The sequence below is a fragment of the Topomyia yanbarensis genome, chromosome 2, assembly GCF_030247195.1.
Source record: "Topomyia yanbarensis strain Yona2022 chromosome 2, ASM3024719v1, whole genome shotgun sequence".
Taxonomy (NCBI): Eukaryota; Metazoa; Arthropoda; class Insecta; order Diptera; family Culicidae; genus Topomyia; species Topomyia yanbarensis.
Window position 1 is genome coordinate 272,170,613 of NC_080671.1, and position 14,501 is coordinate 272,185,113.

The 14,501-nt window shown below is 38.3% G+C and overlaps 1 protein-coding gene across 4 annotated transcripts in view; it reads left to right on the top strand.

Moving 5' to 3' along the window:
- The window catches only part of LOC131678512 (nose resistant to fluoxetine protein 6), a 1,156,332-nt gene that overhangs the window by 536,387 nt on the left and 605,444 nt on the right, over positions 1 to 14,501 (top strand). Inside the window, exons 2-3 of one of the 4 annotated variants that reach the window (XM_058958714.1) lie at positions 11,726 to 11,827; positions 11,896 to 12,057. The exons of the other annotated variants lie outside the window; for them this stretch is intronic. The gene's annotated coding sequence lies outside the window, so the exon portion shown is untranslated. The remainder of the gene's footprint in view (positions 1 to 11,725; positions 11,828 to 11,895; positions 12,058 to 14,501) is intronic. 4 annotated transcript variants of the gene reach the window in all.

Below are 14,501 nucleotides of genomic sequence, written 5' to 3' on the forward strand. Positions count from 1 at the left end.
GGGTGTGGCGATTGCCAAGATCAATGGTGTGTTGCAGCTGCTACGCTCCACCAAGGTGGCCAATAGAACAGTTCTACCAGATGATCGACAGGCTCTCGTCGGACCTAGTGGGCCGGAAACCGGTAGTCATAGCGGGAGACATTAACGCTTGGGCAGTGGAGTGGGGCAGCTGCTGTACAAATAGCAGGGGTCAAGCGCTAATAGAAGCGCTTGCGAAACTCGATACTGTGCTAGCTAATAATGGCTCCGCTAGTACATTCCGTAGAAACGGAGTGGAGGCGTGGATTGACCTACCATTTGCCAGCCCGAGTCTGGCTCCAGGCATGGAATGGAGGGTAGACGAAGGCTACACCCATAGCGATCATTTAGCAATCCGCTTTAAGATCAACTATGGTGTGCAGCATCCGAGGGCGGGAGATCCCTGTCAGGTACGCGGGTGGAAGTCCAATCACTTCGACAGCGAAGCTTTCACCGCGGCCCTGGGACTGGAGGCCAACACCGACAGTCTAAGCGGGAATGCGCTGGTAGCTGTTCTACCACGCGCGTGCGACGCCACTATGCCGAGAAAAACACTGCCAAGAAACGGTAGATGCCCGGTATACTGGTGGAGTGCCGAGATTGCAGCTCTACGGTCAGCCTGCCTCAGAGCTAGACGTAGGATGCAAAGGGCTCGCACCGAGGATGCAAGAGAGAACCGCCGTGAAGTGTTTTGAGCTGCGAAATTGGCCCTCAACAAGGCTATTAAATGCAGCAAGAGAGCGTGTTTCGACAACCTGTGTGAGAGTGCCAACGCGAATCCGTGGGGTGACGCCTACCGGATTGTGATGGCCAAGACCAAAGGGGGCTCCTCACCCCCAGAACGGTCTCCGGACCAGTTGGCAACGATTATCGAAGTACTCTTCCCGTCTCGAGCCACAAGCCCCTGGCCACCTGCACTACGAGACAGTACGGGCACGGTCGAAATGGTGGCTCCAGTGACGAATGAAGAACTACTCGCAGTGGCTAAATCCCTAGCAATGAACAAAGCTCCAGGGCCGGATGGAGTTCCAAACAACGCTCTCAAGGCAACGATCATAGCGAACTCGAACATGTTCAGGTTAGCTATGCAGAGATGCCTTGACGAGTGCCGTTTCCCCGATAGATGGAAAAGGCAAAAATTGGTGCTGTTGCCGAAGCCCGGGAAGCCGCCAGGCGACCTATCGGCGTACAGACCAATCTGTCTGATAGACACGACTGGCAAACTGCTTGAGAGGATCATCCTCAACAGGCTCACCCCGTACGCGGAAGGTACGGACGGTCTGTCAAGCAACCAGTTTGGCTTTCGGAAGGGTAAGTCCATAGTGGACGCTCTCAACTCAGTGATAAATACTGCCGAGCAGGGTTGTTAATACGATACATTTTTCACGATAATTTATCGGCGTTACTCGTTAACGATAATGTATCGTCATCGGAAACTCCTTTAACGATAATGTATCGTCACCTTCATCGTCATCGTCGATAATTGTATCGTCGTTTTCATCGTCATCGTCGGTTCATCGGTTATCGCGATACATTTTGCGTTACTTTCCCATTTATTGGAGTTGAAGTTGATTCGGTTAATTTTCAATTGTTTAGAAATAAATACCTATTGAAGGACATGTTGTTGGCAGTTGAAAATCAATAGTTTTGGACATTTTCTTTGCACAGGGGGGTCCAACGATGCGTCAAAATGCAATAATTTAAACTTTTCGGGAGAGTGTATTATATTGAAGGGAAAGTTGTTGGCAATTGGAAATCAATAATTTTGGACATTTCAATACGCAGAAGGGTCCGACGATGTGTCAAAATTGAATTTTTCAACTTTTCGAGTAAGTTTGTGCACAGAAGAGTCCCAGGTGCACAGTGTTTCCAACCGGCAAAAAGGTGATCAAAATTGTTTTGACCATGAAGAAAACAAATTTTGAGCTATTGTGTAATTAGTAATTTATAGCACGCAAAATTGTAGTGTATTAAAAAAAAACTTCTAAACCACTATTATTAGGCCATTCACAAATTACACTACACATTTTAGTGGTGTGGTGATTAACAGATTTTATTTTAAACTAGAAGATTCCGGATTTAAAAAAAGCGAATATACATACACATTTCCAATGTTTGATTACATTTTCTAGTTAGGAAGCTTTTAGCCCCTCCTCCGTTTCTTCTCTACACTATGTAACAAGATGCTTCATTCTTCCTTCTTTCACCCTTAAATATGTAGTGTAATTTATGAACGGCCTCATAATAAAGTTTTAGTCGGTTTTTTGAATACAGTGAAGACCCGTTTTTATCAGCCCCTTGGCGAATTTTAGGCTGATAAAACGATGACATTGGCAAAATCGGCACATATTTTTTCTGATTCTGAAGAGACGAAGTCGAAACGCAAACACCTGGACTAACATATTTTTTCTTTCTTTTTAATAAATCGGAGCGGTTAAAATATTCTTCTTTAGTCCCTCGACAAAACCTCATAACCCGTTCTGATCATTTAGTAAAAATTTCCTTTAAGGAGGTCTTACAGTACAGTATTATTATTTTTGTATATTTTGCATCTCTAAGATAAGAAAAATATGCTAAAGAAGGAATTTACTCGAATTTGACTTGAACGTAGGTTGGAGCCCACCAAACGATTTTGATAGTGTTTGTTTTGCTTTTTGGACACAACATTCGATAACTTCTAAGTTGTAAGAGATATAAATAAACTTACATTATTAAAATTCTGTATTTTCTTATGCTGATCAAAATCTTGGAACATTTTCAAATTCTACAAAATTACCAGGAAAAGTATTTTTAAAAAAGCAATTTTCAGGGGTATATCAAAGAAATCTCCACAAATGTAATTTAAAATCGACAGATAGACACATAGTCTCTTCAGCGAAGTTAATACTTAAGATATTCTCAACAACTTTGCCAAAGAAAGTTTTTTTTTTTATTTTCATAAATGACCAAACAAAAACTTGCTGCTCAGCTTTAGAGGGATTAATCACCCAACTAATACTTTTTAAATGCAAAAAAATATATATAAACTTTACTGAAGACACTATAGCTAAAAATGTTTTTCGTGGTTCAAAGAATTTATTTCACCTTCTTGCCACTTTGGAAATACTGTGCACTGGTGGATCCTCCTGTGAATTGAAAATATCCAAAACTATCGATTTTCAACTGCCAACAACCTGCCATTCAATATAAAAAGTTCGCGAAAAGTTGAAAAAATTTCTATTTTGACGCACCGACGGTACATTGAAAATGCCCAAAACTATTGATTTTCACTTACCAATAACTTCTTCAATATAATAAACTTTCCCTAAAAGTTGAAAAAATCCATTTTGACACATCGTCGAACCCCCTGTGTATTGAAAATGTCCAAAACTATTGATTGTCAACTGTCAATAACTTTCCCTTCAATATAAAACTTTCCCGAAAAGTTGACAAAAAATTCCATTTTGACTCATCGTCGGACCCCCCTGTGCGTAGAAAATGTCCAAAACTATTGATTTTCAACTGCCAACAACATGTCTTCCAATAGTTATTTATTTCAAAACAATTGAAAGTTGACCGCATCAAATTCAACTCCAATAAACGGGAAAGTAACGCAAAATGTATCGCGATAACCACCGATGAATTATCGACGATGACGATGAATCCGACGATAAATTATCGTTAACGGAGTTTCCGATGACGTTGACGGGTGGTTAACGTTATCGACGATGACGATTAATTATCGATTAACAACCCTGTTCGATACTGTGCGTTAGTGACACTTGACGTGAAGAACGCATTCAACAGCGCAAGCTGAGATGCCATCGCGCTCTCGTTACACCGGCTTAGCCTACCGGTGGGTCTGTACCGGATCCTGGAAAGTTACTTCCAAAACCGCGTACTGCTATACGAGACCGATGCCGGTCAGAAAAGGGTTCCGATTACCGCTGGATTCCCGCAGGGCTCGATCCTAGGTCCGGTGCTATGGAACCTCATGTATGACGGGGTTCTGAGACTGAAGTTCCCTCCTGGGGTCAAGATCGTCGGCTTTGCCGACGACGTAACCTTGGAGGTCTACGGGGAGTCAATTCCTGAGGTGGAACTAACCGCAGAACACGTGATTGGCACGGTGGAGGAATGGATGAGCGCGAGAGGCCTGGAGCTCGCTCAGCATAAGACGGAGGTAGTTATCGTCAACAACCGCAAGTCGGCACAACATGCAGTTATCCATGTGGGAGAAGTCGCGATCACTTCACAGCGAAGTCTAAAGTCTCTCGGAGTCATTATAGACGACAAGCTGACCTTCGGCAGCCATGTCGACTATACGTTCAAGAGAGCGTCGACTGGGGGTAAAGTATTTTTACCGTGTACCCATTTTTTGTATTCAAATTGCCCATTTTCGGAAGTTATTCGAGCTGTCAAAAAATGGGTATTATTTTGTTTCTAACAAGGAGTAGTTTTTATCCATTTCACAACTACTCGATGAGGTAATGTCAATGGACATATTGATCTTGATAATGGGTGAAAAATCCTTAAGCATTATTTCAAGCGAGTTAAACGAGTTAAACTGCAAACTAAGGATCGTAGTGGAACCTGCAAATTATCGCCCTGCATCGGAGTCCGTGGCGGAAACGGAATATTTCGGCAATGCTCCGAAAACAACGTCGGTTTAGACTACTGAGGATGTTAAAAATATGCGCCAGTTCGGCATTTTTAGAGCAGCCAAAAGATCCAGCCATCAAAAATATATCCAGTTGGCGGTTTTATTTTGTTAAGTAGTTTTAGAATAGGATTTCTATCTAGATTCCTACACTTTTATAAGGAAACAATAATGTGAAATGAATGTTATTTTATGTTTTTTTTTAAATTCAGAAATAATTCTATTGACAGTATTTTTCATTCTGGCGCGAATTTCATGAATGGGTATGTTTTACGCATTTTGTTGTAACAGTTCTGCGAAAAATAATGGGTGAAACATACCCAGGTTGACGTACAAGGTCTGTACTCATTTATGGGTACAAACGCTTTACCCATTTAATGGGTTATTCCACTTTTATTGAAAATGAGTAGTTTTCTACGCATTAATGGGTACTTGATTTTATCAGTGCACGGTATCATACACTGTAAATAATCTACACTTATGGCACATAAGTTTTATGTTTCATACCACACTGAAAGTTGAAGGATTTTCCAATTGCCCTTTAATAAAATTACACTTAAAATTTAAGTGGGCAACCCAATGACACGATTGACTGTTATCACATTTAAATTTTAAGTGTCAGCGTAATAATTCATAAATGTTTTGCCAATGAAATCAAAGATTTTGGCAATTGCGGCAACATTGAGTGTCATTGCAATTACAATTCAAAAGTCAGCTTATTGAATAATAAATGTTTTGCCCATCACAGTGAATAATGCACTTTTTTTTCGAAGAGATTCGACACATACGATTTAAGTTTCAAATCACACTCAAAACTCAAGAATTTTCTTTTGCACTTTAATAAAATTACACTTAACATATAAATGTGCCAATCGATGACAAGATCGACAATCATCAGATTTAAATTTTAAGTGTCAGATTATTACATAATGATCGTTTTGCCCATGAAAACCATGTTTTTTGGCAATTTCGGCAACATGAAGTGAAAATACACTTAAATATAAGTTAACTTTTCCACAACATCGACGTAAAAAGATGCAGAAATATCTTCAAGGCTTCCTGGGCAAGGATGCAAAATGCCTACCTTTTCTGCGGCTGTAATTTTTCTGTCTACATTCTCATTTCTCTTTCGCCGCTGCTGTCGTTCGCTAGTGCAAGACGCCCAACGCTGTATGGCAGTATGTAAGCGAAGCAGTAACATGACAAAAAATACTGTCCCCAGTACAGCCACCAGACGCGAGCGGTACAGCTTCTCTTTGCTTATATTTTTAATCACAAACGACGAAAATGAATGCGGTTCGTTTACGCTACGACCGGCATTAACGCTTTCGTGTGCGGGCTTCTCCCTTTAACTGTAGAGAAAATTGTACAAAGCGAGAGAACAAACTTTACTACACCACACTCTCACCGAGCAGTCGGAGTACAGCAGCAAAACAAAAATGTATTTTACTGCTGTACGGAAGAATGTACTCGGTTTGGCTACCGTTCTGGCAAGAGCAGTAGTGATGCGTCGCTGTAGCGGGCTGTACGGCTTGTGCAAATGTAAATATGCCGAAAAAAATGTAGTTTATCAAGAGACAAATGATTTGTATATTTTTAGAAGAAGAGACGTCTTAAAGGTAAAATAATTTTATTCTTTTTATGATATGTAAGAACTTTTTTAAATAACTTATTCTTTTTAAAGAGATTTTGTTATGATGTATTTTTATATTGAAATAAAAAAAATTCTATAATGTATCTTCAATGTCAATTACATTCAAATGATCTCCCATTTAAAAATTAACATTCTTGCTCATATTTTCTATAGGAAATCATATAATGTTCAAGCTGATGCAAACTGGAATACTATAAGAACTACATTCAAAAATCATCTGCCGGACACTTAATTTGAATGCATCATGCATATAAAACTTAAGTGTTAGATCTATTGGAAATAATGTGTCTTCAAAGAAGTGCGTTATTAAGTGTCTGTCACATCCCGAATAGAAATGCACAACAACGTTACATTACAACGAAAAACAATGTTATTCTGGAAAATTTACAATGGAAATATAATCACATTTGTTGTTTCTACATCCAATTTCATTGTAAACCCGATTTTTACATGCATAAGGGGGGGGGGGGGTCGTTAAGGGATGTAACAATGAAAAAATTGGTCTTTTCCCATACATTCTGAAATCAAAAACATCGATTTACATTGTTTTTCCGTTGTATATTTTGGAGGCATGAAGGTCTGCATCATAAGTATATTGATGTTACAACAAAAGTTGCTGTTAACAAATAAAACTTGTAAATTCCGAGGGGCAGTTCACTCCCTATTCAAAGTGAATTGAAAATACACGATTGAAAAAATACACGAGAGATACCTCAATACACCTTAATACATTTAATACGTCAAAAATACAATACTAGACCAAAATTACTTTACTGCCTGATGAATTTCTCAATACGCCAATAATACGTCGAAAATACGTTATTACCGGAACATTTTTTAATGCGCTGATAACAATCCAATGCGTCAAGTAATACATTGTGGATACAAGCTATACAAATATTTTACTAATTTCATGATGAATGAAACTAATACAGTGTATTGTTACATTTTCTTATTATGACCTGGCGTATGTTTTTAACCCTTTCATGCCCAACTTTTTTCTAATGCAAGTAGGGTTTCAAAACTATTTTTTCTTGATAACGGTGGGCTCAAGAAATACGAAAAGCCTTTTTTCATAAAGATAGGTGCTTTCCTCGCAGTGCTAGAAGCTGCTCAATTTTTACCTTCCAATGCTCAATGCACTTCTCCTAGAATATTTACAACAGTCCAATTGCGTGGAAAACGTAGCCAAAGATAGTCTAAATTGATAAGTTTTATCAGTTTTCAATAATATTGCAACATGACGAAGATATACGAAAAAATCATTTTCCGTCGTCAACGTAAACTGTCTCTGGCAGCACTGCTTCATCGGAATCCAATCAGACTAATTGCAATAACTTCAGTTCTAGAGCTGATCCTTATAACTGTTAATACTCAAATGAAAGACAATAGTCACGTTTATTAGCGTTACTTGTTTTTGTGAGAAAATCTTGCCTCAATCAAAAGTTATAGTTGTTTAAAAACGTTGTTGTCCACAAACAACATGGGCATGAATGGGTTAAGCTAGATTGTTAGCTTTTCTTCAGAATGCGGACTCAAAGCAAACGGACTCGGAATCGGTTAAATCATTCGGGTGAGATGCACGCAGAAATCAACCAGAATTCCTGGGAAGTGCAAGCCTACCAGCTTTGGAATCTCACAGGGTACGTGAACATAGGTAAATTTGCAACTTCTTAGCAGCACCAGTAAAAATATTTGAACAGGAATTTGCTCGTTCAAACGTCATAAATAATGATTAATATTTACCGTAAATAGTCAAGCCATGTCTAATAACTTGCATGTTCGAAGTTTACATTGCGACGGATATTTTTTTCGATTGATAAGTTGCACTCGAAACCAACATTCGTTGGCGGAATAGGGTGTAATCGAAACCGACGCTCTTTGGATCAAGAATGCAAAACACAAGAATCCGTCGTTTGCAAATTACGAGTTCCTTAAGTCCAGTTGGAATTCCGGTTGGCTTTTGTCAGAATTCCGGGTCCAGTGATACAACCGAGTCTAATATAGTTTGCAGGAATTTCGGCTCATTTGACTGAGAAGCATCTCAATCTCTGAAATAAATTCAGCAAATACTGCAGTGATTAAATATAACACCGCGGTGCTCAAAAATTGTGCTGAGGTAACCCTAATTAGTTTTCACCCAACTAAAGATTAAGGTTGTTTCAATTACATGATCAGCTGCTTTGGTACAAGCAGAGACTCTGACTCTGGTACATGCACAACACTAGCAGTATATCTGGTAAATTTTCCCAATTACTTCTATTCATATACTCTTCATGTCATGTCCAAATTGGAAACTTCTTTAACATGCATCTACTGATGGGAATCACCAGTAGAAGAATATTAAAGAAGTCATTAGTTCTCTAAAATATAAAGTTTGACCTAATTAGGGACTCGTTCATTAATAATGAAAAATCACCCTAGTAATTCCATTTGTACTAATTTTATTATTGTAAATTATTCCATTTGAATACTAAAACAACATTCAAGCGTAAGAATTCTAAAACATACGAATTCAATTGATGATTCAACTAAAATACAATAGTTGCATACAAATGTATGTTTTAGGACACTTATTCATAAGAAATATGAAATAATTTACCAGTACACATAATACATTGCATTTCGTGAACAATACACAAATTCGTCTTTAATACACTAATACGTAAGAATTATGAACGAAATCATCAATACACAAAATACACGTCGTTTCGTGAAAAATACACAAATACATCTTCAAAACGTTAGTCTGAATCGAAAATACTGAAGTGAATCGCCCCTCGGTAAATTCAACGTTTCTACGATCAATTTTGATATTACTTTCTGTTCGAAATGACATGTAGTCAAGACAGTTGCGGAAAAAATAAGTGTTAAACACTTGAGTTTAATGGGCAAATTTTTTGCAGTGTATTTGATTTTCGGCAGGAGGGTGTCACAGAGCACTCTAGTTAGAGTGTGGCCAAGAGGCCATGACGTATCCAAACGAACATGAAATTTGACGTATTCACAATAGAAATACTCCTGTCATCCGCTATGGAGATATACGAACTTTGACAGTGGTCAACATATAATGGGCCTAGCTGCATCTAGGCCCACGTCGCCCGTGCAATAGCATTGGGTTGTTTTGATTTTAACAAAGGCAGATGTTGGCTAGGACAACATGGCTGCCTAGCAGGAGGCTGATTTTAGGCCTGAGCTGAAGGGATGCCAGGTGATATTTTGAAAAATCTGTGCGCGTCCCATTTAAAAATCTGTGTCTATCTGTGTCACGGAAAAGTACAAATTTGGCTGAAAACAAGATGTGGTGACCTTTTCTTTGGTTTTTTGCGCGAGTAAAAATTAAGCGCAAGGTAAAAAATAGAGAAATCTGTGCATTCAAGAAGAAAGCTGTGGAAATCTGTGCGGTAAAACAGAAAACTGTGGAAATCTGTGCAGTTTTTGCAATCTGTGCAGCATATTGAAAATCTGTGAAGCACAGATAAATCTGTGCACCTGGCATCCCTGCTGGGACGGGACATAAGCGAAGACGACCTTCTTTTTCGCTTCCGATATCCCTGTAAAAAAAGGCGGACGAACATGGTCAGGCGATTTAAAAAGTTTGACGTTTGACTCAACTCGCCTGTGCCAATTGCCCCTAGGAACAAATGCAATTTGCGAATGCGATTGAAAGGTAATTTCAATACTTACACAAATTTTCTGGCGGCTGAAATGGACTTCAACACTTTTTTGTGAAAAGGGCGATACTTACAAATGTAAACATAAGGCTTTTTCATATATGCGAATGAGGGCTTTGAATCGCAACAAATTAACCTAAAAATTTGGATTCTACAATATTGCTTTCTTAAACTACAGCAAAAAATACAACGGGCGAAATTGTATTTTTGTTTGTTTATTTAAAGTTTCGCCCTCCACGCTCCATGCAAACAAACAGGGCGATACTTTTTTTGCTAGCAGTTTAGAGGCGAAACTGTTTTTTTCGTATTTTTTAGGATTATCAAGCTGATACCAGCTGTAAATAGTAACAATGATCGCTATTGAAAAAAACTCGGACGAAATCGGTGGTGTAAAACGGTAGTTATTGTAAAAAAACGTAAGGGCGATACTTCAATGCCGATAGGTGGGACCGAAAAAGTAAACAATCGCCAAAGGGGCGATACTATCATTTTGTCAATTTCAATAGCAAAAACAAATTTTAATTTAATAATTTCAAATACTTCATGAAGTTTTAGGTTTCGATCACTGAATCATGCAATCTAGGATGTAAAAAACACAATAGTTCTTAACAGAAAATGAAACCAAGTCTGGAAATATTCACTGTTGATTTTCTTTGAATGGTATCACCACAGAGAACAGACGTCCATCTTCAGCATTCAACTTGTGTAAAATCCTCTAACAGTTTCGAAGGTAGTTTGGATATCTAAACCAGGTGTGCTACTGTCATCATGTTTTTTGTGGCTGAGTGCGATAGAATTGACAGCGATAATTCCTCTACCCAGTCAAACTAGTCCGGATCCGATTCGGACTTCCAGCATGAATTCCAGCTCAAATGCATCAACCGATAGGGTTGGAATCGGTTGTTTTCTTTGAGCTAGATTCCATGCTGAATCCATCCAGGATTTCGAACCGGTTCCGGAATCGATTTGACGGATAGTTGGGATAGGTTGGTGTGGCGGCGCTAGTGTTTTTTAAATATTTTTGTTCGATCATGGATGTCTGTTCTCTGTGGTATCATTGCTAGTATCGCCCTTTTCAAGAAAAAGCGTTGACTTGGTTGTTTTTAGCGTATTTCAAACATGGCGGTTCATATTTGGCTTATAAGCTTACACTGAAATGAAAATATCTTTTGTATTTATTAGATTTGTCATATCATACCACTATTCTTTGTGTAGAATTTATATGAATTCCTATGAATGCTACACAAAATTCATGTTAAACCTCAGTGATATCCAATAAATTTGAATCCTGCGCGGTCAATATGAATATGATTAGCACAACATATTCAAGTTATATGCATAGCTAATGAGCTCAATCATCTCGTGGGTGTAAAGTAGTGGGTTGTAAACACGTATATGGCACCCCTATCTCATTTGTATTGAACTGACATAAGTCAACATCTCAGCGGGCACACAAATTATGGGCTCCAGTGACAGTTCAAATTGTTCTGCTTGTTTTGCTAGAAGCTAGATTTTCACTTGCCAGATACCGTACGGCATGACTCAATTTTTAGACATTTGTTAAAAAGCGAAAATATTGGATAGCTAATTGAAGAAATGTGTTGTTTTGGACATGTCGGTGAATAACAAAAACTTTACACCATGGTGCACTACCAAATTAAACGAAATCGACTATCACAAAATTGTGTCGAATGAAATCGATTCTGTTTATTGTGGATCGACCCTAACGCGACGTTTTAGATGTTGGCATAGAAATCATGGCGGCGTAGCAGATACCTGGTTGTAAAACGAAGCCTGACAAGAAAAACGAAATGACGGACCGGAAGGAAATGTTTTTGTTTGGTAAGGGTTTTTATCAAAATTAAAATGGTAAATATGTGTTCTAATACTTTTTTTTTGATTTCCATCAGGTAGTGGTTTCAAATTACACGTGTTGGTATTCTCTTCAACAACTAACTACAGAAAACAGCCGTCAATTTCGAGCTTTTAATTTGTTTAAAAAATAAAGGCCTATTCAAAGATAATTGAACTATCACCACCAAATTCAAAACTGTCGCAATTTCGTTTAGTAGGTGAGTGTTACTGAATTTATAGCTGGTCATATAGAAATTAAAAACGGACAACATAGTTATGCGCTAGGTTATGCGCCTAGTTAGGATAGGCTGGTATGGCGGTGTAAAAGTTTTGACATATATAAGTTGAAATGTTTACACAAGTACTTTAAACTTGTTCGAACATGGATCTATGTTCTTTGTAATACAACTATCAACCGTCACTATTATCGTTGATAACCTGCCAATTGAAACTTCTACGATATCGTGTGCAAAGGGTGATTCCAGATAACTAATTCAAATGGTAAATGGATGCACAGATCATATGCTAAAGAGAGGTTTCAAGTTTCAATAGTAATTTATAGGGAAACTCGGAAATAAAAACTTAAAATTCAATAAAAAATTCCACAGTAATTCCACAGAGCACAGAAATCCATGATCGAACAAAAAATTTTCAAAAACGTGGATATATAGGATAAACACTAGCGCCGTCACACCAACCTATCCCAACTATCCGTCAAATCCATTCCGGAACCGGTTGGAAATCCTGAATGGATTCAGTATGGAATCTTGCTCAACGAAAACAACCGATTCCGACTCTATCGGTTGATGCATTTTAGCTGGAATTCATGCTGGAGGTCCGGTTCCGGACTAGTTTGACTGGGTAGAGGAATAACCGCTGTCAATTCTGTCGAACTCAGCCACAAAAAAAAAACAACGACAGTAGCGCACCTGGTTTGGATATCCCAACTACCTTCGAAACCGTTAGAGATTTTACACAAGTTGAATGCTGAAGATGGACGTCTGTTCTCTGTGGTAATTCTGCATACCTCAAAACTTATGGTCGCGTTGATTATTTTATAACGAAGAGCTTTGTTGAAGATTGCATATTGATTGGAGGTTCCCCGATAAAGTTATTTAACTTTGAAGACCAACCGATTTTTTTGAAAATTTCTATTCAAAGCATGTGCGAGAAAGAGAGGCTACACATAACTGGTAGCGGTAGGTATTAAGTCAGGCCGGACTAAGTGACCATATATTGATTTCGAGAAAAACGAGTTTAAAGTTTGAATCGCAGTATCCTTTACACTATAATTGGAAATTAATTTTTGTCATATTTCTGGTTTATTGTTACATCTGTCAAATCTGGCGAAAGTAGAATCACAGAGAACAGACGTCCATCTTCAGCATTCAACTGGTGTAAAATCACTAACGGTTTCGAAGGTAGTTGGGATATCCAAACCAGGTGCGCTACTGTCGTCATGTTTTTTTGTGGCTGAGTTCGACAGAATTGACAGCGGTTACTCTTCTACCCAGTCAACCTAGTCCGGAACCGGTTCCGACTTCCAGCATGACCCAAGTAACCAATAAGCATTTATAACATAGCCTAATATCTGCTTTAGATCCACATATAAAGCTGTCGTAAAGAGCCGTGAAGCCCTAAATACTGATATAATGGTGATATTATGTCAGAAAAAGCGAAATATAGTGCTATTACTGTGCAGAGATTGACAGCTCGTTTCTGCAGTACTAATGCTATTCTATAGCACCAGCGCACAAATGTCAATTTTGAAAGCCTTATATTGGCAATACTAATGCTATTAAAAAGTTTTAGGATGCTGTCATTGTCCGCCATGGTTTTGAAACCTTTTCATATATTTCCTTTCGGTATGATGAGCAAAAACGAAAAAAAAAAAATAAAAAAAGATGTTCTGTTTAAAACCGTAATAGTCTCTCTTCTAATGGATTGTAATGAATATCCTTAATGGGTTTTCGCTCTCACATAATATGAATGTTTTACGAAAATTACCTTTAGTCAGTCTCGAACTGAGGTACCTTGCCTCGTCCTTCACGATAAGTGCGCTGCGTTTGCTCCCTAGACTATATTGCACATGTTCGATTGAAATGAAATATGCCGAATATCTTCAATCTTCAAGAAGAGTTGCATAACAAATAAACCCACAGCATTACAATAGCACTATATCGGCTTTTTATTTGTTCTATAATGGCACTTGTAAAGCTTATATGCTTTCAAGATCCTTGAAGCATGTACGCGTTATATCACTTTATATACGCATATAGAGCAAGCGATAATGCTATATGTCGGCTGTGCAGTTATGCATTATTGATGCTAATTGATGCCTTCATTGCATTGTTAATGCTGTAATGGAGTTTCAATGCAACATTAGTTCAAATATATAGCCAGTATAGTGCAATGGCTTAATGCTTATGGTTACATGGGGAATTCCAGCTCAAATGCATCAACCGATAGAGTCGGAATCGGTTTTTTCTTTCAGCAAGATTCCATACTGAATCCATTCAGGATTTCTAAGCGGTTCTGGAATGGATTTGACGGGTAGTTGGGATAGGTTGGTGTGGCGGCGCTAGTGTTTATCGTATATTAATTCAAATGTTTACACACGTTTTTTGAATATTTTTGTTCGATCATGGATGTCTGTTCTCTG